General features: G+C 39.0%; 1 long non-coding RNA gene across 2 annotated transcripts in view; it reads right to left on the bottom strand.

Moving 5' to 3' along the window:
* Positions 1–304: 304 nt before the first annotated feature.
* LOC107309852 overlaps positions 305–25185 on the bottom strand; it is a 50582-nt gene continuing 25701 nt past the window's right edge. The window contains exons 1-3 of one of the 2 annotated variants that reach the window (XR_004306152.1): positions 9672–9735; positions 1233–1453; positions 305–946 (exon numbers count right to left, since the gene is read on the bottom strand). This is a non-coding gene — a long non-coding RNA (uncharacterized LOC107309852). Of the gene's footprint in view, positions 947–1232; positions 1454–9671; positions 9736–25185 lie in introns of those variants that run through there. The other variant, XR_004306153.1, reaches the window with a different exon arrangement.

The raw sequence follows: 25185 nt of genomic DNA, 5'->3' as shown, positions 1-25185 counted from the left end.
AATGTGTCTATATACCAAAAATAACACCTAACACCTCATCTCAGATAAGTGATCAGTTTTGCAAGTGTACAAATGTTTACATCAACATGTTAGCTTGACATCATGAAGAAACAAAACACATTCCGTGGTTGTTTCCTTCACCTACTTAGGTTTCATTTAATTCTAATCTCAATACACTTAATAAATTTTAATCTTTACAACACTGCCCAGTTCCAAATTGACCTGAAAGAAGGGAATAAGCCTCACAGATGTCCTGAAGTTCCTTCAGGGTTAATGGAAATAGCCTAGAGAAGAAAGAGGCAGATTAGAGTCCCAGGTGAGAAAAAAAAAGGCTGCACTAAGTTCAACACTCATTCAACACAGATAATCATCAGGGAATTGGAGAAAGACTGCTTTTCTGTAAAATCCTCATCTGTAGGAGAAAACACAAGTTGCACTGAGTTCAGAAGCCACCAGGAGTTGTGCATCCTTAGAGACCAGATTTCCCTAGTCCAGGTGCTGCATAATTTTGAAGTCATTTACAGATCTGTTCATCAGTGAGTCAACAGTATATAAGCAAGAACCACTGGGTTGTCTGGTCTTGCATTCTTCCTTCCATGAAACCCACTGCAAACCTCTTCAAAGGAAGAAATTTGCTCAGGGATGCATTTAAGTTATTATAAATGCGCACAAAACTTTTCTCAGCACAACAGGTAGGCCTTTGTTTCTTTAAAACTGTTCTTTACTGTAGAAAGTTACTGTGTTTAAAAGAAGACAGTCCATCGTTTTCATTTCTAATACAGTAGTTATATTGTGCTTTGGGGGAAAAAACCTCTAGGTGAAAAAGTTCAATTCCATGGTACTAGAAGGGTCAGTAGAAGGCAGGTAATAGCATCCAAGTAGCAACTGTATTGTATTTGAAAGTGCATCTTTCTGGTTCAGGATTTAAATCAGAAAAATTGGTTACCTGTGAACACAAGAGACACATTAGAACTATTCATTCACTAGTTTTACTAAATCTGCAGCAAATTTGAGGCCATTTTGTTTATTTAGTACAGTCTGCAAGAAAATGCATACTGGACGCTTTTTGTTGAAATTGGTGATTCTGAAGCAGACAAGCCTTGTTTTCTTTTAGTACTACAATTATAAGGGCCTAAACAGGTCAGGGGTTCCAAAAAGAGTATAAACTTCTGTTTCTGAGTAGGGGCTTCATATAGTCTAACAGCTTCCACCATGACCTCCACCAGGTTTACCTTAGATAGCTTTATTGCACTTAAGTGCTAGATCTCGAACTTGATGGGATTTGGACATTTCCTTTCAATGCTTTCCTCCTCTTCTAATGCTCGTCTGCTTTTGAAGGATCTCTGAAGCCCACTGCATTCAATATCACTGCAGTCAAATGGATGGATGAGATGAGGCCAGCAAATCCTTGATGCCTATGGATACTCCAGCACTGTAGCTGCAGTTCATATGCCTGTATGGGAGATACAAATAAGGATACAAATTCATTCCACAGACACATGCCCCAAGGAGCTGGGAAGTACAGTGGAGCTGATCTTCCAGTCTCCAAAATGGACAATTTCATATGTACTGATGAAATAGCAAGGTTAGCTAATAAATACAGCTGATAAGGCTAAAACAGTTCTGGAGACATATATGGTCATTCTTAAAGATAGTTCAAATAATCAACGTATGTTTTTCCCCACTCTTCTTGGTCAGTCCTAGTGATTTACTTTCAGGTCCATCAGTGTTTCATCCATTACTTTCCTCTGCCTTTGACCTTTACAACACAACCTGACTGGAGACAAAGACTACAAATATAGATGGCATATGCAATTTACAGTCTTCCTGAACACCCTGATACTCAGTTTAGCTAGGCAACAAGTTTCAGAAATGTTGATCCATATGTTTCTCCTGTTGTAGGCAAATGCGCTACAGTTATAGAATAAGCTATTAATCCTTTCCAACCCTATCCCTATCTGCCTAACATTACTGCTTCTTCAGATGTTGCATCAGATACTCTCTTATTCTCATTCTCTGATTCATTTCAGTTGCAACAATCTCCATACTTGACATCCCAGTTTTCTAAGCTAACCAGTTTTGCTGCAAATGATACACACTGAGGACAAATTACACAAACTATTCCAATGACAGTTTGCAGGCAAAGGTGTAAAAAGAAGGAAGGAGAACAAGGCTGAACACAGAACTGCCATCTAGATCCAAATCCTCACACCATACTCTACCCCCAGAACAGCAGAAAAGTATTCACCACCTCAGAATTTCAGTGTGTCCTTTAGGGAAATTCACATCACCTGTGATTGTTCTCAAAATTTTCTGCTCTCTTACATCCCCTCAGTAATATTTATTTTTTTATTTTCCTTTGGTAACATGAAAAAATTGACATATCTGTTCTGAAGAAGGAGAATTATTTGTTTGAGGACTGACATGGCAGAAATACTTGTATTTTTCTTAATGAACATCAGAGATCATTTCCTCTGAATACTGAATTCTGTGAGAAGAACTGAAATTTGATCTTGCTTTTTGTATCAATATTGAAGCAGTTTGCCGTTTTTCTTTATTAATTTTTTAACATTATGACATGACCAAAGCCCTTCTTCTACCCTCAGACTCATAAATTCTAATTTAAGCTGACATTCTGGTAGAGAAGAAAAATTAAAACTCATGATTTTTATTTTGTAAGGTAAGGTGGCCCTGGACATGAGCATATCTGTGTAGAAAGCCAGTCGTTAACCACTTAGCACACTCATTGCTACCCACGCTGGGAGGAATGTTATTGCTTATCTAGAATATCAGACTGTTAGAAAAATCAAGACCTATCATTCTTAATATGTGATATAGTACACATAACAAGAGAGAAAAGAGAAAAAAATCAAGCTATATGCCCCTACATAGAACTTGTCCTTCCATCTCTGACTTCTGACAGAGTGCAAGCCAATATCGAAAGTAACAGTGGTTTTCCTTTTACAAATACTGTGCTGCTTTGAACTTGATTTGTCATCAGCAATTTGCCTCATGTAAAACTCAAAATGGTGTCCCTCATGTGAAAACAACTTGTAAACTAATAAATAATAAGAAGAGATATTTAATAATTGATAATAAGATGGAGTAAAACCAGTGACCTTGGCAGGAAACATTCTACATCTTATTAGAAATTGTTGGATCCAGTCATCCATCCTCCTTAAATACATTTCCTGAATGTGTTGTATCTCTTGAATTTATACTTTTTGGCATCAAAGCATTAACATTGCATTTCTGATGTTCTCTGCCTTGCAGTCTATATCCAGCAGACTTTGCTCCTCCTACCAACAACTGCCTCTTTGTCTGTTTTTCCTACATACAGATATATGCTTCTCTAAACTCTCCACAAAACCTAACCACAGAAATATTTGTGGGTTTAATAATTTTATTGATCTCGGTAGCCTCAGGTTGCATAGTGCTTGAACATAACTGGAGTTTATGGAGTACTGGCACAAGATATATATTTCAGAGTTCTTCTTAGAAGCCAGAGGAAAAATGAGGGCCATATTATTCCTTCTACAGGTTTTATGATGGAAAAAAAGTATATTGTAGACAATGATTACTCAGTACCTCACAGAAAAATCATTGCCATGGACCAAAAAAATCACCTCCTCTACTGTGTTGTTGGCAGTACAACAAACATTCTACACCAGTATTTTTATAAGTAATATTAATCTTCCCTGCTGGAGTTGGCCACTGTTAATGCACTGTCATAGTAAGGCTATATGTTTAAGCCATTCAGAAGTCCTCCCATTTTAAAAATACTACCTTTCAGGTATCTTCCAACCAAACCAATTACATATACATTTTCTTTCTGCACCTTTTAAAAACATAACAGGAAAGGATGCTGGATTAACCACATTTACTACATTCATATATGTAAATTATATTTACACGAATGCGAAGAAGCAAATGTGTTTATGCAAATATATCTATTTATGTATTTATAGATATATACAAACATGTCTCAGATGTGGCAGCTGCAGCCACACTTGAAACCATTGCTGAAAGAATGGTTGAACCACACAATCTTTTTCTAGAAATGCTTTGCTATGTTATTTTTTGCTTCAGTTGCACTTTGAAGCATTCACCCCTAAATTAGAGTTTGGAAGGTCCCAGGTTTCAGCAAAAGTTTTCCCGTGTCCACAGAACAACGGCAGCCTATTCCTTGAAATAAACCTTCCTAACAATTTTTCTTAATGTGTCTGTGTACTTTAAAGACTCAGCAGCAGCAAAATGAGGAACAGGTCAAATATTTTTGGTTATTTCATTCTCTGTAACACAGAGCTAATTATTTTGGAAGGTTTCTTTTCTTTTCACCTTTCATTCTGCACAAATATGGATTGATTTTTTTTTTCTTCTGCCATTGCCTGCAGCAAAGTGAAATTCACGCATAAAATAACCATATAAAACTCTAACAACTTTTTTTTTTTTTCAAAGTGTTTTCTTATGCAACCTGCTGGAACAAAATTCACAAAGGTTTGTTGTTGTTGGGTGGGGAGGGCAAGTTGTGAGAAGAGTGGGGTTAGGATGTTGATACATCTGTCTAGCTTTGGAACAGCTTTAAAATAATAAGTCCTCTTAGGAGCAGGTGAAAAAAGGGGGTGAGCAGGAGATCATTTGGAGATTAAACTATAAGTGATGTCGAAGGCAGTAAATGACAATTGAGACTTGAATGAAAACAAAACAAAACAAAAAAAAAAAGGTCTTTTACCTGTGATGAAACTCATGGGAGAATTTTGATTAGTGACCTTTCAGTGTTGCTTTTTGAAGGCACTGGGGATTTTGAGCTGCAGTGCCATTTTTATTGTCCAAGTTTAAAACTCAAATAATCACTTACTTACGCTAAGTCTGAAGGGAAGAAGCACTGTCTTCATTAGCTACTTTTAGGGAGGTTGCTTAAAGCAAAATAAGGAAAAAAAACATAAGCATCTCATCGGGATGTAAAAGAAACTATATCTGTATTCAGACTTCAGAATCAAGGGGAGTCTGGTATCCTCTCAGATGTCGTGAAGAAGTCCAGTTCAGTGTTGAACAGTAAGTTATGTCATGAAATAGATGAAATTCAGGCATAAAATATCCTGCCAAGATAACTTGTCATTACTGGAAATTACTTGAAGCAATCTGTTCTGGTGTTGAATGATGTCAGCTGTTGGTTATTTCCCACTACCCAACACAATCTGAAGTAATAGAGCTATTTACATTAAAGTACAATTCATGAGGAACACTGATGTTTTCTGCCCAGACAGCCAGGAGACAAAAAGGTAGATAGGACACAACCCTGATGATAAGGACTTGAAAGTATCAGTGGATGGTAAGCTGTACATGAGCCAGCAATGTGCCCTCACAGTCCAGAAAGCCAACCATATCTTGGGCTGTATCAAAAGAAGTGTGGTCAGCAGATCAAGGGAGGTGCTCCTGTCCCTCTACATTGAGCTGGTGAGGCCTCGCCTACTGCATCCCAATGTGGAGTCTTCAATACAGGAGAGATGTAGACCTGTTGGAGCACATCCAGAGGAGGGCCACAGAAATGATCCAAGGGGCGGAACACCTCCCCTCTGAGGACAGGCTGAGAGGGCTGGGGCTGCTCAGCATAGAGAAGGCTCTGGGGAGACCTGATAGTTGCCTTTCATTACCTAAAGGAGGGCTATAAAACACATGGGACAGACTCCTTAGCAGGATCTATTGTGATAGGACAAGGGGAAATGTTTTCAAATGAAAAGAGATTTAGATTGGACATAATGAGGTGGTTTTTTTTTTTTATATAGCGAAGGTAGTGAGGCATTGGAACAGGTTGCTAGGAGAGGCAGTGGATACCTTTAAAGGTCTCTCCCAAGCCAAACAATTCTATGATCCTATGAACCACTAGGAAGTTTGTAAGGATGCATCCACAACCTCCAAAGTGCTGAAACCATCTTTGTTTGCATTTTGGCAGAAAACCTCAGAGAAGAGCCATACAGATGCTTAAACCTCTTCGCTCCCCAGAAGGGCAGAAGTCATCCCAGTCCTGGGTCAGACCACTCCTCCTGTCACCAGGATGAAGCATTCAGATGAACACAAAGTGAGCAGGAACAGGTCTTTGGGGGTTGGATGTCTGACAAACTAAAACATGCATCTCCTGATTGTCTTTGTCAGCTCTTAGTAGACAATGTTTTAACATTTACAGGTAACTGAATGCTGCCATTTCCAGTACACTTGCGGTAAGAATCTCTCTCATCATTAATTTTACAGACTTTTATAGATGTTAAAATGGTGCTGACATTTAAAACACGCCAACTCTAATACTTGCAGCCAGCAGAGATGTCTGCATATTTGAAAATAAAGTTCCACTCTGCTGACAATTATTCCAGTTTCCAGAATTCAGCGTTTATCTTTGTAGGTAATGTGCGTGTGTGGCTGTGCATTGGTGTATTAGCAAATACATGGAAAGCTTAAGAGACAATATTAAAAACAAGTTTGCTGATGACACTGAAATGGGATGGGATCCTCATAGATAGGAACTTGAACAGCCATGAACAGCATGAAGATCAATAAAGGTAAATGCCTGTGTCCTGCAAATGGGACAGAGCAATGCCAGACACAGGAACACATAGGAGATGAGTTGCTGAGATCAGCTTTGTAGTGAGGGGCCTGCTGGTGCCAGCAGGTTCAGCAGGAGACAGCATTGTGCCGGGTAGCCACGGGATAAACTGAATTTTGGTGTGCATTAAACACAGCACAGCCAGCTCATCAAACTATATTTACTGTCAGTGAAGCCTCACTTTTAAATACTGCATGCAGTTCTGGGCTCCACAATGTAAAAATAATGTTAACACCCTTGAAAGCGCCCATAGGAGGTGGGTGGAAGGCATGTCCTGTGAGAGGCTGAGTCCACTCAGGATGATCAGCCTTCAGAAGAGAAGGATATGGGGTATCATCATTCCTCTCTGGAGCTCCCCAGGGAAGGGAAGTAGCAGGGGGTGCCAGGCTCTGCTCCTGAGCATTGATGGTAAGGTGGGAACAACGCAAAGCTGCAAAAGGGGTGGGTCAGACTGGACACTGAGAAAAAAAATATTCTGCCACAAGAGTGGTCAGGCATTGAAACAACTTCCTAGTGAGGTGGTTGATGCCCTGTGCCTGTCAGTGTTCAGGAAGCATTTGGGTAATGCCCTCATTAATGTGCATCGACTTTCTGGCTAGCACTGAAGTGGCTGGGCAATGGAGGCCAATGACTTTTGAAGGTCCCTTCAAACTTAACCATTCTGTATCCTAACTATAACATTTCCACAAGAAGCTGCACCAGGTTTTAGTGTACTCTAACCTCCTGATCATGCTGGGATGAAGCTAGTACATTTATCTCACATGTGCTACCAATTAAATGATAGTCCTTTGTTGCCCTGAGCTTCCATGCACAACAAGCTGATGACAAACAAGGACTAGATCCTAGAGCTGAGGGCCCCTTGCCTGGGGATGGCTCCCCTGTGCCATTTACTTACTAAAATGGCTTCCTCTTGGGCACAGGGACCTGCAGGAGCTCCAGCCAATGTATCAAGACTCTTCAATGAGAGGGTGGCAAGCATGTCCAGTGTACCTGCCCAGCTGCCCCCAAGTGGAGCTACCTGGATATGGAGCCACTACTGTCATTGAGGCAGAATCAGATGTAAACCATGTGAAGGGCTGAGTAGCAATTAATCCATTAGACTGAGTATGGTTGCCAGGCAGCTCTACAGACTTTGTTAACTGAAGACACAGGGATTAATCCTTAGTAAAACATCAGAGCAAAACTGCTCAAAAATTCTTCAACTCAGTGTTCATGTAAAAATCACACTCCCGGATGAGAAGGTACCTATGCATATACAAGACATATACAGCCTACTTTGTGGGGTACAGAGGATACAAGTGTATCCAAAAAAACATTATGTCAGCTATAGTTGGCTATGATCTCTCAATGCTCTCATGTCTTACTGGGGTTTAATCCCTGTGTCTTAGTTAACAGAATCTGTAAAGCTGCCCGGAGCTGGTGACTAGAGGGGCTGGAGGGCTCCATCATGCCCAGGGAATCCCACCTTGTCTGAGCTTGGCTGAAAGGAACACCTCTCCTATGAAGAAAGGTTGTGAGATTTTAGCCTGAAGAAGGCTGCTGGAATATGTTATTGAAGCCTTTTGATACATAGAATGAGCTTATAAGAAAGATGGAGAAAAGCTTTTCCTCCTGGCCTGCAGCAACAGAATAAGCGGGAACAGTTTAAACTGAAGGGGAGTTTCAATCATGTGTGTCCAAACTTTTGGTTTGCCTGCACTGCACTGAGTGAAGAGTAATTATCTTGAGCTGCATACATTGAGGTAGCTCCAAAACTAACTCCTCCTGATTATTTCTGGAGAAAGAAGGATGTGTTGGGATACCCTGGTACCACAGAATCATGAATATCGCAAGCCATCACCAAAAACAACAATACAATCAACTACATTTTCCTTAGTTCTACAATAGTCTGCTCAGTTTCTTGGCACACTATTTGCGATTTAGTCACTGCACAGGAAACAGAAACACCTCCCTTTGCTCTTTACCTGATGTAAGGTACCAAACACTTTCCTGGTGCTTGAAGTACACAGGGGTCAAGTTATGTGACCTTATGGATCCCTTCCTATTCAGGATATTCTATTCTGTGTTGTCTACCTGGGTTTCAGTGAAGTATTTGACACTGTTTCCCACAACCTTCTCTAGGAAAAACTGGTTGCTCCTGGCTTGGATAAGTATATAGTTTGCTGGGTGAAGAACAGGCTGGGTAGCCAAGCTGAACACGTCACAGTGAAAAATGTTCAGTCCAGCGAGTGGCCAGTTACCTCTGGTGGTCCTGGGGTTCAGGATTATGGCCAGGTTTGTTTAACATTTTTATCAGTGAATGAAGGGATTGAGCACACCCTCATTTAGTCTGCAGAAACCACTACACTGGGCAGGGTTGTTGATCTGACTGAGGGTAGGAGAGCTCTGCAGAGGGGCACTGATAGGCTACATTGATGGGCCAAGTCCAATTACAATAATAAGACTAAAGTGTGCTCACTGATCTTCATTGATGTTTGCTGAACATTTGTATGGAGGCCAAATTTTGGATGTCAGCACAGTGACACAGTGGGTGTTGTGTTTCAGCAGTTGTGACAGTAATAAGAAAGACAAGTTACGTTCCTGACAGCCATGTAGAGCTGTCACATCACGAAATGAAAAGCATCTCAATCAGCTCATCCTCATGAATCTGCTCATGGTAGTGACTATGTTGAAGAAAACAAAAAAACAAAAAAAAAAAACCAACAGTGATTTGTAGCTGAGAATGTGCTCTATCGAATAGTGTTATTGTGCTCTTTGTATCTCTAGCTTTCTTGGAAATAAACTGAGGGCATTGTTTTCAAAGCAACACACAGATTATTGATTCACCAAAAACATAGTTCTTGTTCTGCAGGCAGGAGTCCTCAAAAGAAGGGGATGAGGATAGAGTGGGTAAATGAAAGAACAGAATGTGAAGTAGAAAGTAGGGAAGAAAAAACAAGAGTGGGGAGAAGGGGTGTCAAAGAGGTGGAAAAAGAGAATAAACAGAGTTTAGATCTTAGGGACACATTTACTGCTATTTAGCATCCTAATTTGAAACTTTTTTCTTTTGTTGGCAATATACACGCTTACCCACCAGTGCTGAAGCATCACAGGACAGTTCATATTGCTTCTTAGTTGCAAGCAGGAAGATCTAACCTAAGCCGATGAAACAGATATTTCTCTAATTAAACAACTCACCTTTGGAGCAATACAAAGCAAGAAGAATATTTGAAAGGATGTGTACGAAAAGTGCACACTATCTTTTTGATCTTTTATTTTCCCTGGCTGCATACTATATGGGATATGCTCAGTGATATGTCTTATGCCTTGTGCATCCTTATGTAGGAGTGATTGATAATGAATTAATAATATATTTTCTCAGAGAGGATCTGAAGTGAAGCTCTGAAGTCAAAGTGTAGGCCTCTAGCTTCTATCTGAAAGTGAAAAACTCTTCTCCTTCACTAGCCACTTCAAAAGGAGAAGGTGGGGACTCAACATGCTTTTAAAATAAGTTGAAAGTGGGGATTCTAAAGGTGATTTAATTTTAACACCATCTTTCTCCCCCTACCATAAATATTGGTGTTAGCTGAATGTTCTTGGTGAAGTATGCTACATCTCGCATTAACATGTTGCACACCTATAGTCATAGACAGTCTGACTTACTGGCTTGTGGCTGTCAAAACTTAGTCCAGAAAGTCTATATTCCGCACGGATACATTTCTACTTTTGAAATTTGAAAAATAAATAATAAATTTTCCTGTTATACTTTCTACTGCCCACGCTGCAAAATGCAGCAGCAGGAGGCTAAAGAATTTACTCGGATACTGACTCTGTTGAAAAAGCAATGTATTTTTCCTGTTAAGCTTGACTTCAAAGGGTGAAAGAAAGGTTTCTTATGACTTTTGAAGCTGCTGATGATACTGAAGACAAGAAATTATTATCAGTGTTCCCCTGAGAATCACAGGGCTTTTCCTGTGACTGCAGCACCCCTGCTCTTTCAGGAATGTTCTGCCAGTTACATGACTCGTAGAGACTGATGAAGACATGAAGGAGATTCTGTCCACATGGAAGTATTAAAGCTTTTGACAGTCTCAATGTGGAAGATATACTGAGAGCTCACATATGTCTCTGTGGAGAACCCAAGCACTATTGCCACCTTTGTCAGGCAGAGAAAGACAGTAATGTGTTCTGCTACCACGTGGCTGGGTCCTGATATAAGCCTTTAGGCAAATGATAATCCAAATAAATGTGGACAGGCAGCTTCTGAGAATAAAAGTCCTTTTATTGTCTTTAGGGACAAGAAACCTGTAGGAATCAGAAGGTCAAGTCCTTAACAAATATTTTAAAACTCATTAGTATTTTGATGGCTGTGATGTGATTGATTTTGGCTTTCTTTGTCCCTTCTCCATTAGTTTTTTAATCAAAATGAAATCCAATCACAGTTACTACAGCTCTGCTGACAGATGGTAGCTTGATAAGCCATGCTTGTGTGTGATAGTGGTCATTGTTTACCTGCAGTCTGTGCCATGGCTAGCAGCCGTCATGTGATCTCAAAAGCTTTATTAATGTAACGTAATTTGGCTCAGAAATCACCCCAGTAACTTTCCTACCTCAACTGTGAGACATTATCTTATTTTAGGTTAAGTTAACAACTGACCAACTAAATACAAGTTGCTTCTTGAGCCTTTTAAGTTTTGCCTTGAAGGCTCAAAAGCAAGCAAGTTTAGAAGTAGTTTTATTACACTAAGTAAACCACTATACTTTTCTATGTGTATGAAGTTTAAGTACACTTGTAGAAATGTCAAGTTACAGAGGTTCAAAACCACATTGTCCTACAATCAGTCCCCAGTAACAGGCTGAGCACATGCTCTTGTAAAGTAAAACACAACAGCTTAAACACCCCCTTGCTACCTAACCTAGAGATTAACCTGTTTCATTAAAATATAAGTGAGTGTGTGTTACCTGGAAGGCAGACTGACCTCAGGCAGAGCATATGGTCAGTTAGCACATCTCAGCTTATGGGTACAATCAGTTCAACCGCTTGCTGTTTCAAAGCAGCTTCACATGCTAAGTGCATTAACCATTGCCATATTTTAACCACTTGAAGGTTGAAAGGTATTTCAATTTGAAAATTTCTCATAGCTCTAGTAAGCCTGATTCTGACACAGTCTGCCTAAAAGCAGTGGAATTCACCTTTTGGAACAGAAGCACAAATGGATGTGTCTTTGATGTGTTTAGAGCTACAAAAGTTTGATGTTTTCAATTAAAACAAGTGCTATTTACTTCTATACTTACGGGTAATAGAGCACTTTTGACTTTTACAAAGTGCGTGTTATTAAAGCACTTTGCTAATGTACAAAGGCACTTTCATAAAACAAGGAAGAAAAGAAGCAGTTCTCTTTCAAACTGTCTCTGGAAAATGAGATGAAAGTAGGAAAAAAGCTTACAAGAAAAGAGTTCTTTAACAATAAGAGAGCTGTCTTCAGCTGTTCCTGTATATGATTTCAGTCATCATCTTTATGCCTAGAAGCACTTTTATAAACATTTGTAACAATTTAAACACATTCGATCACTCAAAACTTTTCACACAAGGGCTCTTCACCCTAACCTTTTTGATGAGGCCAGAAAACACTTATCTTGCCGTTTCCAAGGCATCCCTAAAATAGTACAATGGAAAGTAATAAAGCTCTGCTAGTGTTCTGAAGTAACTAGTGCCAGTTTATTTCTGAATATCATCACTGAAGCTCTATGTGGACCTCTTACTTCTGCATATCTCCTCTTGTTTATTTTCATCAATTATTTTCTGTACTATTCTCTGGAATTGCAGTTTTCAGGAATTTAACTCCTGATTCAGGCGGCACAGGATGAGTTTCTGCCTTTTCTGAATCCATTTTCCTTTTCTGCATTCTTATCCTCTCTTGAATTTAGCACAGTGACAGAGTTCCACAATTCTGAAATCCGCACAGTTGGGTCTGCAACTCTTAACTATCCAGTACAATATGCCTAAAAACATAATGGTTTTGTTAGGCCTGTGGTCATTCAGTTAGCAGATGGACTGGTGTGATTTTTCCTAAACTTCTTCCTCTTAGGCCAAGAATGGCTTTTGTATTTCTTCTACTCCCTGTAAAGCTAAAAGACTGTTTGCAGAAAAGGGGGGAGGGGAGAAATGGTTTCCAACAATATAACTCTCAAATTGTAAGTGTCTCTAAAATGGCAGGAAAAAAAAAAAAAAAAAAGAAAAAAAAAAAAGAGTATTATTCTTCAGGTCATATAGCAATGTTTCCAGTAATGTGGCGTTTCTAATGGAGAAATCATCAGCAGAAATGTTGTTATTTTTCTGCAAAGACCTTTGTGCAAAATGCTTAAAACCTCTTCCATTTCAGTTTCAGAATGAGGAAAAAGGATGGGCACCTTGCCCACTGTCTCTTAAATATATGTATTTCTTCTCATCTATAAGAAAGAAGCTTTAACCTGGGAACGGTGATTACACTGCATTATTTTGCTTCTGCAGTAGTATCATCAAAAACAAAAATGCCCTGTCCTAGTTTTCTATTAAAAAACAGATTCTGATGGCTTCTTCTTCACATCTCGTCCCATCAATCTTCCTGTCTCTAAGTGATTTCTAGCTTTTCATTCTGTTGTGTTTTATTGTTTCATAATAGCAGATTTTTCATCTCTTCTCATTGGTGTAAGTAGTCAAATAAATAGAACAATCAGAAAAAACAGATGTTTAATACAGAGTGTGTGGAGAAGCAGATACAAAGGAGTTTGTCTTGTAAGAGAATCCAAAACCAAGGAACAGCTCTTGTAGATTGACTTCTGAGCACAGAAGCAAAAAACACTTCCTTTTGGGAAAGGAAGGTATTTTTATACTTCTTTGTGCATAAGCATTTATTTCTTTATTTACTGTAGGATAAAATGTCATCTCAAAAGCATCAGCTGAAACTACAGATGCTATTACAGGTTTTGTATTATTAGCACCCAAGAGTGCTGGGGTGAGAAAAAGGTGCAGGAGCAGCAGGGGATTGTTGCCATAAACAGGATTTCACAGAGTCATGGGTCCTTTCAGAGACATCTCTGGCTTACATTACTTCTAAAGTTAGCATTATTTCTCCATTCCAAATAGTAAGAAATAAAACATCAGACCGTAAACACTCCCCCAGTGACTAAGTGTGTTGTTTGAGTTTTTTCTTCCCCTGTTTCCTTGCCCCCCACTACTTTGCAGAAAGAAAAGACACTAAAAGTTCCTTCTGTGAGTTGCCAAGGTGCTCCCAGCCCATTGTGCAGAATCATTGTCAGGTTAAATTAGGGAGTACAGACTCCATGAGTGTAAAAAAATCAATACTTGATGGAAGATTGCTCCCCGGAAAATCTGTTTTGATTCCAGGATTAATTCGCGACCAAAGGCTTCTGCAAAATGACATGCCATTAGTCAGAAAATGAACACATTCTACCCTTGAAATTGGATGGAAATATGTCAGGTGATTGACCTATTCATTCTCTTCGCTCTCTGGGCAGAGAGAGTAGGTGTGGTAGCTGTGAATTAGGCCCGCGAACCAGGTCCATTTTCCAAGCAGTAAGAAAAAAAAGAAGAAAAAAAAAGTCCAATGTGAATTGCAAGTATTCTCTAGGCCATTGTTGTAAAGCTACTGCAAATGCATTCCGTCAAGGTGAATGCATTTGTCTGGAAGGCCTGACTCTCTTGTGTTTTCTAAATCTCAGAATAAACCATACTAAAAATCTTAAAATAAAGCAGGATTTTTTTTCTTCCACAAAAAAAGGTTTGCAATATTAATGACGATGTAATTTGTTTGCTGTATATAAAGTAACATTCCATTCCTCTCCCTTTGCTCACTGTTTTCTTCTGAAAAAAAACTCTTAGGAGACAAATCCAGTGCTTCAGCTGTGATGGCTGCTCTGCATTCTGGCCTCTTGGGCTGGTCACACTGATAATGACAGTGGTAAGACATGAGCTGCACAAGCAACTGCATTGCTCCCTTGCAAGGTGTCAAGTCCTAGGACAAAAGGGCATTTTAATCTTTGTGTTTATATATTCTTGGTTTGAACTGTGACTGCTTACACTGTTGAAACCTGCTGAATATGTGGAACTGGAAGGTCGTGATATTACATATTTCTATTTATTTGTCTGGTATGGAATTGCCAAGGTGAAGCTCACCTCTTGTTAGACAGACTTTTCCAGTGGAGAGAGATTCTTGGACAACAGCATTACACCTAATAGCAGAGTGGGGAGGCCACATGTCACTCGCAGCAACCTGATGAGAGTTCAGGGAGATAGGATGGCTTTATCCCAAAGGTGTTAATGAATGAAGAATTGAGACATGGGCTTAGCTCTTTCAGAAAGAAGGAAGTCACCACCAGGTATTTTTTCCCCCTGAATATCCCTGCCAGTTGGTGTTCATGCTAGGATTTAGGCAGTCTGGAGTTTTGCTTTAAAAAATCCCATGGAAAATATAGTAAGCACATGAAGAAGGGATTAACAAAGCTATCAAAAATGTGTTGGGTCTGTATAAACACTCAATAGCAACCTCAGGTACCAAAATACTAAGCACTGACATATCAGGGGACTAATTCTCTAAAAATTAGACACTCCTATACCTATAAGCCTTATCCAATGAAGAATTTTGGACCTTATACATGAAATTCTGCAGGTTTTATCAGCTATTTCAGAAGTGCTATAGTGTCTGTTGTTTTTTTTTCACAAAGATTCTGAACTTACAGTTTTAGTTTTTACCTCCAGTTAGGGTGGAGATAAAATTCATTCAAATTTTTGAGACCACCTTTTGAGTAAAGAGCATACCACTAAAAGTGATTATTCATCTGTGGTAACACAGTGTGGTAACACAGTGTGGTAACTGCATTGGTGGCTTTAGTTCAACAAATCAACATGGCCATTGATATTCATGGAGGAAAACAACTATTTCTGAGTAGTACCATTGGATACTACCAGAAGTTGCTTGTGATTCCAGTACTACACTGGAATGCTCAACTAATCTTACTTTTTCTGAGGATTTCATGGGCTAAGCTTCCTCCAAGAAAACCATTTAGAATTACAACACTGAGCTTAAAATTAGCAGGAATCTTTTCTCTCCCTCTATTACAGCGATTCTCACTGACAACACACTTCAGCATTTTGATTATAAATGCACACCAGACAATTCTTGTAACCTTCTGATCAAGCACAGAGAACCTCTCAGGCATGTTACACAGAATTAACACTTATTTGTACTTCATGGGAACCCTGGAGAAGTAAAATCATCAAAAAAAACCCAGAAAAAGTAATTTAACACAGCTAAGTTACAGAGCAAAAAAAATTTGGGCATGCAATTCTGGGCGTACTTGTGTGCAATTCTTGAGGCAATGTGTCAGTAGAGCTGTTTTTCCTCTTTTCAGTCATTGTTAGCCAAGATTTGCTCTTAATGAACATAGAATTGGAACCAAGGTTTCAAATTATTCTAAGAGCATTGGTGGAGTTTGTCCTTCAAAGAAAATAAGTTCCATGAGAGCATGCAAAAATGCATTCAAATAGTGATTGTTAAACGTCTTTAATTGATTATTTAACTACTACAGCAAACTGTGAAAATGAAGATCATAAATGTCCTACAGTGGGGAAGTCCATGTTCTGAGGAGTTCTACCCTGACTCATTTTTCTGTACACTCTAAATATTTCTCATGGTTTCTGGCCCATCTTTCTGTCATTCTTTACATATGGCCACAGCTTTGTACTTGTAAGTGTGGTCACCAATCTAAGCTGTGTGATTCAAAGAAATACTTCAGTGCTTCCACTCCAAACACTCATTCTTCCTGTTCACATCTGGATGTCTCACCTCTTCCAAAACACAGGAGTAAGATTCCCCTAGGACAGTTTCTGTCCATGTAACAGATATGATAGCTGCTTACATATGACCAGAAAAACAAACTCATCTTGACCAGGATCTATCAGAAACCCTTCACACTTCTCCTACTCACAACTGCAGGCTGTGTCTGCCTTACGTCCAATTATAAGCTTCTGAGTGCTCAGGAAATCAGCATTTGAGTATGCAGTATTTACAATAATCTGATCAAAACCTGAAATTCAGAAGAAAAAAAAAAATAAACTTTTCTAATGAATATGTTTAAAAAATGAGGTATAATTTTAGAGACCTGAAATCTAGATATCCTTTTATTAAAATGCTATTAAAGATGCATGCGTTTCTTTCAAGACTGAAAATAGACCTAGAAGCCAATGATTAGCAGAAGTGTGAAAAACCTGCAATGCTGGAAAATTGACCGTACAATCAAATGTCTTTGTGAAGTTCTAAATGCTTTGTTAGAAAAATCCCTATAAATCAGTGACTCTACGGAAAAAAAAAAAAAATATATAATGAAAGGTGAACTCCTGGCGTAGGTTCCAATCATAGTTTGCACATATAGTTCATAACAGTTAATGACATTTTTCTTCTCTTCAATTTCACATAAAAAAGATAAAAAGGAAAACTGTGAGAATTTGTCTATAGCATGACGACCGTGGTCAATATCTTGCTATTTGCTCTGTCAACACCATCAAAATATTGTTTAATAATTTACAAGCAACCATGTAATTTTCTTCCCCAGTAGTAGCAAATTAGGCACTTACTAAATAATTGACAAAAATACTTAATTCTAGGGATGTCTTGAGGAACATACTATTATCTGACAGTTTTTAAAACTTTTCCTTACATTAGTGATTATATTTTTTAATTATTTTCCTGCCACTTTTTCCCAGCATAGGAAACTGCACAGCTTGAGACTTCAACCTTCTCATTTTCAGTAACTAACCATTTCTTGCACAAAAATAGAGAGGGATTCACGGAGAGGATTCATTAAAAAGTAGATATACAGGGTGAAGAATTCACATAAGCAGGGGTAAACACGTTCAGACATCATCTCATAATGAATTAAGTTTGCATGCCTATTTCCATGAAGACATTGCAAAAATTAGCATGTCAAGGGTGCAAACTTGAATGTATTGAATGCCTTGAATCTTCTAAAATATTTTCTTAAGAAATAACATCGCAAATGTCAACATTTTTAAAAATGTATGAATAGAGTTTTGTAGGCAACTTGAAGAAGGCAGTTTTAAATAATACAGCAAACCATACCTTTAAAAATCTATACTAGAAAAACATGCTCATAGTTTCATGCAGTTGTTTTCTTCAGACAAGGTGAAATACTGGTATTAAAATTCATTAAAATCACCTGTAATGTGAACATTTAAGCTCCACATGCTCACAAAACCAAAGGAGGAATTCACTTGTGAAGCAATGTCAGATTATTCTTTCGAGGAGAAATAACATGTAGGTGGGATGCAGTTGTGTCCCATTCACACTTCTGAGAAATAACCACATTGTTTGTGTGAGGACTATTTGGGGTAGTTGCAAATTTTAGCAAACAGAGCCATGGTGATGGTAAGACATTGTCTGTTTTCATCAAAGGTGTTTCTTGGCATCTCCATGAAAAGACTTGAATAGATGAGCTAAGTAGCGTTGCTCAGTGATAGGAGCTCAGATGCTACCTTGAAAGAATTCTTGATGCTTTGTCCTCACTTATTTTTGTTTAAACCCTTTAGCTCATGTCCCATGAGCATTTTAATCAAGACTACTATAATTTAACTGATGAGTTCCAGAAAGAATACATTTTGATGGGGGTTTTTTTTGTTGTTTTTTTTTGTTTGTTTTGTTTTGTTTTTTTCAGGGGAACGGGTGTTGTTTAAATATTTATTATATGGACTCCTTTAATAAATCACAAAACATAACTGGACTATTCACGTGGAAATTATTCATTTTCATTTTCAACATTTCATATCTTAGGTTTCACTTCATTTTTCATACGCTGAATCACTTTTCCCCTGGTAAAAAAATCTGTTGAACCAGTAGCTGGTCAGTAGATGACTAGTGAATATTATAGCCTAAAGACATTTCCTTTTCAAACTCAAACACTGCAAGATTTTTTAGGCAACCTGCTCATTTAAATTTGGCACCCAAGTGCCTTTGAGGATCTTGATTATGTACACCACATTGTCCTAGTGATTATTTCTAAGCAATCTCTGAAAACAGATGGTTATTTACTTTGTAAAGACTAAAAGCTTTGAGAATCAGTGCTTACTCTGAGGGTGGGTGTGGAAGGAATGAAGCAAAAACCCACCACCTTTCTGCTCCCAGCAGAACCTTTTCCCAGCGCAATTCCACGGTAACTGAATTACATTTCTATCCATGTCACAGGGCTTAAAGCCCTACATACATGAAACCCATGTAACCTGTGTAGCTCTATTGTTGAAAGCTGAGATATTTCTATTTCTTCAGCTTGTAACTACCTGTTCTGTACAACTGTCAAAAAAGCAATGTTTCTTAACTGTTACTTTGTGCAGTGATTTTTTAAAGAAAAAAACTTCCTATGCTTAAAAATGTTAATATCTGCACAGTACAAATTACAAGCCTCGACGTTTACACCTTACTGCAGTAATGAAATGGAACAGGGGTAAGTTGCCATCTGCTGCTGTTTGGCTGAAGACAGTTTTCTGCAAGACTAGGTTTACTGGCCAGCAGCACATCTGTTTTTCCTGTGATCTGTGATGCCTGTAATTGCTCACCGCAAAAATATAAAAGCATTATTTTAAGATGAAAATTGAGAATTTGCAGCAGATTGTTGAAGGCAGTCAAAGCCAGCAGGGCGTCCCTGAGGCTGCAGTTCACAGAGCTTACTACTTTTCCGCCACTGCTATGGAGGAACAATGTGTCCCTGTTTCAACAAGACATTGTGATTTACTTCCTTGTAGGCTGGAGAAAGGAAACTTGTACCCATTCCACTGGTTCACAGAGATAGAACAGAGACAATATTCCTTATGTTTAATTTTTTGGTGTTGTTCTTTTTAAAATCAGCAAATTAAAGTGCTAACATTGTCACAGCAGAGTTCAGCATCAGTAGATTGCTGATAACAACTCATTCTCATAAAACGCTTTCAGAAGTATAACCAAGATTCAAAAATCCAAGAAGTAATTTTCACTCTGCTTTTAATTTTAAATGTTATATCTTATTAGTAAGGTATGTTCATGTTTAATGGTTGAAAATCCAACCCTGTAGATCTGTCTAAAATCCTGTAGTTAAAAGAGAGAATCCAATTTGATTTGCATTTGCAGAGGGGAGTGTATTTTTTGTTTGTTTTGTCAATATGGCTACTGGCTAAAAAAAAAAAAAAAGTCTGAAAACGAGTTTTAAAGCAGAAAATTCACAGGTTTTTAAGAGATCCTTGTGAAGGGAAGGTATTACTTTTCCACTTAAGCAGCTTTTGCTCCAAGGATGAGAAATTAGCTTTTTATTCAAAGACAAAACACATTTCTAAGCATCTCAGTCAGTGGCTTGATTTGAGCAGCTTAAACTGAATCCACAAGAAAATTCACGCACATTAACAACACAATTCTGCCCTTGCCATATATGTATGTTATGCATCTATCATTAGCAACAACAACAGCAACAAAAACTGGGCAAAAACTAAGTGCTCCTAAAGAAAGCATCACATGTAAAAAAAAAAAAAAATTCCTTGGTCTTAGTCGCTGCCAAAAAGTATCTTCTATATTATACAACTGTCTGTGACTAACATACCTATACCAGACAAAGAAATAGGCAATATTTGTCTTACTCACTGTAACAACTGAGAACAAAAAAAGTTTAAAAACAGAAATAACAATAACTATTCTCTTAGTTGCATTTCCTGTAGGAAAGAAACATAGATAGCATAAAGATTTGGCTTTTATTCGTATACATGAAACATGAAACTTGCTAAGAAAATGTTATACTAAAGAGATTAAACCACAGTCATTTTTATGTCTACTTCAAAGCAATTTTCACAGGTGCAAATTTTATCTCTCAGGACTTATGGAAATCACAAGTGACAGACCATTTTCAGGATGGGAAGCATTGGATCTGAAGTCCCTGTTTTGGATGCTGGATGAAATAAGAAGGTAAAGTACAAGAAGAATCATAGAATCACAGAACAGCTTGGGTTGCAAGGGGCCTTAAAGCCCATCTAACTCCAACCCCTTGCCATGGGCAAGGTTGCCTAACCACCAGATCAGGTTTCCCAGAGCCCTACTCAACCTGGCCTTGAATGTCTCCAGGGAAGGGGCATCCACAACCTCTTAGGGCAACCTCTTTCACTGTCTCATGTTTCACATGTCTTTCACCATGCCCACAGTAAAGAATTTTTCCTAACATCTAACCAAAACCTACCCATCCTATGTGATGGTGTGCTCCCCCTTTTCACCCATGTCCCTGCCCCTGGCTTTTTCTCTCATCATTCTTCTTCAACCTGACCTTGCTCACAAGGCCTTGCATAGGAAGACAATGAACAAGAGCACTGATAACATTCTTGCTAAAGCAGATTAACAACCATAAATCTCTTCCAAACTGGGGGCTGATAGCAGTCCAAGAGCTCTCCTGCGCAGCAGCTGGCTGCATGACAGGATCTCCCCTCCAGCAGAAACACCGCTCAGGGCTACACCTGCATAGAGATCCCTTATACCTGAATATCAATATACCTTGTCAAAACAGGTCCTCAGTAAGTAACCAATTGTTTTAGGTTTTGTTAGCCTCAGTAAGAAGATCGCATCTTTGATTGTAAGCTTTGATAGCTTCACTAAGATTATATCTTAGATTGACTGTGCACATACAATCCCTTAGACATAAACTATTGCCAAGTCAGAAACTAGGAGTGGATACAGCCTCACCTAGGTGCCTTACCTTCATGGCTCAATGACTTCAGAAAGACAGGGTGTCCTTTCTGAACTTGATGACCTAGATGGAAGGCCTCCTTGTGTGCATGTTTAGCCCAATTAAACATGTTACTCAATGCAGTAAATAATTAAGTTTATCCAGCCACCTCAAATCTCGTTAAGTCACTTAGTTACAATTAAGCTTTGTTAAATCACTATATTATATTCATATTATATCAATAAATAGATTCTCTCCTATGAGTGCAGTGTAGCATAGATGTTTTCCATCAATAACACATTCTTTTAGTTTAAAACTATCACCTCTTTTTCAGTCACTACATTCTCTGTCAAAGAGCACCTCCTCATCTGTCCTTTAGGCTACATTAAATATCAATTACATAATAGTTGTGTCAGAAGAAGAAATCATTTCATCAACTAGTAAAACTTGTTTAAAGGCTCAAAGTGAACAATCCAATGAAAAGTCTTCCAATAAATAAATAAATAAATAAATTTTATATACTAATATACATATAGTTTTATGCAAAATTTTGATTGAAAGGAGGTTACATGGTTGAGACAATTGGCATATACTCAAAGCAGGGACAATGGAGATAGTAGGTAGAGTTTGTAGAAAGGAGGACATCTCCTTGACTGAGGGGAATCCAGTCAGAGTATGCCTAGGCAAACCTGACCCACACAAATTCATGAGCACTGATAGGATAACACCACAAATGCTGAGAGAGATTGTGCAAGTGGTTACCAAGCTGCTCTCCTATCATCTTTGAAAGGTCATGGAAATTAGGAGAGATGCCTGAGAACTGGAGGAAAGCCAGTAATATTACAGTTTTCTAAAGGGTAAGGACACTACAGGCCAGACAGCCTCACCTCTGTCTCTGGGAAGATGATGGAACAGCTTATTCTGGATGTCATATCCAGGAATAAGGTTATCAGGAGTAGTCAGTGTGGATTCATCAAGGGAAAATTGTGCTTGAATAATCAGGTAGCCCTCTATGATGTTATGACTGGATGAGAACTGGTAGAACAGTGTGTGTTGTGTACCTTGATTTCAGGCAAGGCATTTGACATTGTCCCCATAAAATTCTCATAGGTAGGCTTAGGAAATATGGGATACATGATTTAACAGTGAAGTGGACTGAGTACTGGCTGACTGGCAGAGCTCGGAGGTTTGTAATCAGCAACACAAAGTCTAATTAGAGGCCTGCAGATAACCATGTTCCCCAGAGGTTAGTCATCAGTCAAATCTTGTCAAACATCTTCATAAATAATCTGGATGAAGGGATACAATTCACCTTCAGCAAGTTTGGTGATGGTATTCTGTGCTGGTGAGACCTCACATGGAGTATTGTGGCCAGACACAAGGTCCCCAGTACAGTAGAAATGTGGACCTGTTGGAGGGTCACAAAAATGATCCAAGGGATGGAACACCGCTCCTACAAGAACAGGACAAGAGAGTTGGAGCTGTTAACTCTGGAGAAAAGAATGCTCTGGAGAGATCTGTTAGCAGCCTTTCAGTATCTAAAAGGGAGTCCGTAAGAAAGAAGGGGACAGACTCTTTATCAGAGCCTGTTGTGATAGGAAAGTGGGAAATGGTTTCTAACAAAAAGAAGGAAGATTTAGATTGGATATGAGAAAAAACTTTTTTTACAGACAGGGTAGTGAAGCTCCAGAACAGATTTATCAGAGTGGTGGTGGATGCCCCATCCCTGGAGACATTCAATGTCAGGCTGGGTCTGAGGAATGTTGTCTACATAGGTTGCCTGAAGAAGTTGTGGAAGTCCCATCCCTGGAGGTTTTGAAGGCCAGGTGTGGAGGACCAAGCTGTTGATCTAGTGCCTGATTTAGTGGCTGGTAACCCTGCCTGGAGCAGGGCAGATGAAATTCAATGATCTTTGATATCCCTTCCAATTCAAACAATATGAAGTAGAATTTTTAACTTTTTCTGGTTTGAATAGCTTTGGAATATTTTTTTTCTAACTGTACTGATGATAAAGGAAGAAATTATAAATATTCTTTTTAAAATATTCAATAAGTGGAGTGGAACCATGTGAGAAAGCATGCAATAAACAGCATCACAGGGACTTGTGTAACATTTCAGTTTGGGGATGTTTGAAATAACTGGTGAGCAGGGTTAAGTACTTCTTTTTACTTAGGATCTGTTATGAAAATGTCAGTATTTGTTAACAGCACAATCAATCTACGTAGGCTGCTCCAAAAGTAAAGTCTTCTATTTATTTCCATGGAAAGGACAACAGATACAAAGAGCAAAATAACACTATTTGATAGAGCAAATTCTCAGCTACTAAGCACTATTTTCCAACATAGTTATTACCATTACCTATGCATTTTTGTTAGTGATAAACAGGAGACCGTATGCCATGGCTGTAAAATGACCCAATGATTCAAGCTGCTATGAGAGCGCCATTGCTGGGAAAAGGTTGCCCATGCAGACCAACCTTCATTGTGCTCACATCTACTGTTTGCCCTCCATAGACATTCAGCAAGCACTGATGAATATCAGTGGGTACAGCTTTTTCTGCATGGAGGAATTAAACAACTCACCTTTGCTTCATATGCACTTCCATGTCTGATACCATTTTATCAGACTGCCCCACTGCTGCCACCTGTCACACAGCAACAACATGCAATGGAGTATTGATGGGAAGGTTATGCTGCTTAAGTGAGCAGTGGGGTTCATCATTTTTACATTTCACATTTCAGTCTATGGGCCCATCCCAGGGCCTCAAGGCTAAGGATGGCTAAGAGTACATGGCATCCCAGGACAGCATGAGAAAACTGGCTCTGGGAAGGCTCAGGGAGGATCTGAGTGTTGACTACAGCTGCCTACTGGGAGTACAGAAGATGAAACTTGACTTCTCTCACAGTTACTCAGTGGTGGGAGGACAAAAGGCAGCAGCCCCATTCTGCAGCAAGGACTATTCTGAGTCAGGCAAAAGGAAAAGACTGTCACCACAAGGGTGCTCAGACATGGGTGCAGATACTTATAAGCTTGGCATGCAGGCTTCATTGCTGGCAGAACTGCATAGATAATGGTGGAGACTATGTTGGAAAGCAATTCTCAGTAGCTGAGTATCTGCTCTATCAATTTGAGTATTTTTTCTATCTGTTGTAGTTTACATGGCGAAAAAAATTGAGGCATTTTTTTGGAGAGGTGTTCATATTTTATATGCAGCCCAAGACAATACCACTTCACTCAGTGCAGCCCAGATAAGCCAAAAGATTGGGCAGGCATGTGATCTGCTGGGGATGAGCTGTACAGAGAAGTACGGTTGTTTTGTTGAACAACAGATTGAACATGAGCTAGCAGTGCTCTCTTGTGGCCAAGAAAACCAACAGTATCCTGCATGAAAAACAGCACTGGCAACAGGTCAATGGAGGTGGTCCTCCCTCTCTAACCTACCTTGGTGATGGCACATCTGGAGTGCTGCTATCTGTCCTGGGCACTTCAGTTCAAGAAAAACAGGAAACTACTGGAGAGAGTTCAGTCAAGGGCCATGAAGATGTTTAGGGGTGTGGAGCATCTCCCCTGTGAGGTAGGGCTGAGAAAGCTGGGACTTGCAGTTTGAAGTCTGAGTAGTATCTTAGCAATGCTTATAAATATGTAATAGGAAGAAGTGAAGTAGATGGGGCCAGACTCTTTTCAGCATTGCCAGTGGCAAGACAAAGGTCAATGAGCACAAGCTGGAAGTTCTGTATTAACATAAGGAAAAACTTTAAGGGTTACGGAGCACTGGAACAGGCTGCCCAGAGTGGTTGTGAAGTCTCCTTCTCTGCAGAACTTGCTTGAGCAAGAAAGTTGGACAAAATGATCTTCGGATGTCTCTT

The sequence above is a fragment of the Coturnix japonica genome, chromosome 2 (assembly GCF_001577835.2).
Source record: "Coturnix japonica isolate 7356 chromosome 2, Coturnix japonica 2.1, whole genome shotgun sequence".
NCBI classification, from domain to species: domain Eukaryota; kingdom Metazoa; phylum Chordata; class Aves; order Galliformes; family Phasianidae; genus Coturnix; species Coturnix japonica.
Note: the sequence above shows the minus strand (reverse complement) of the source record. Positions and strands in the feature narration are given on the sequence as shown.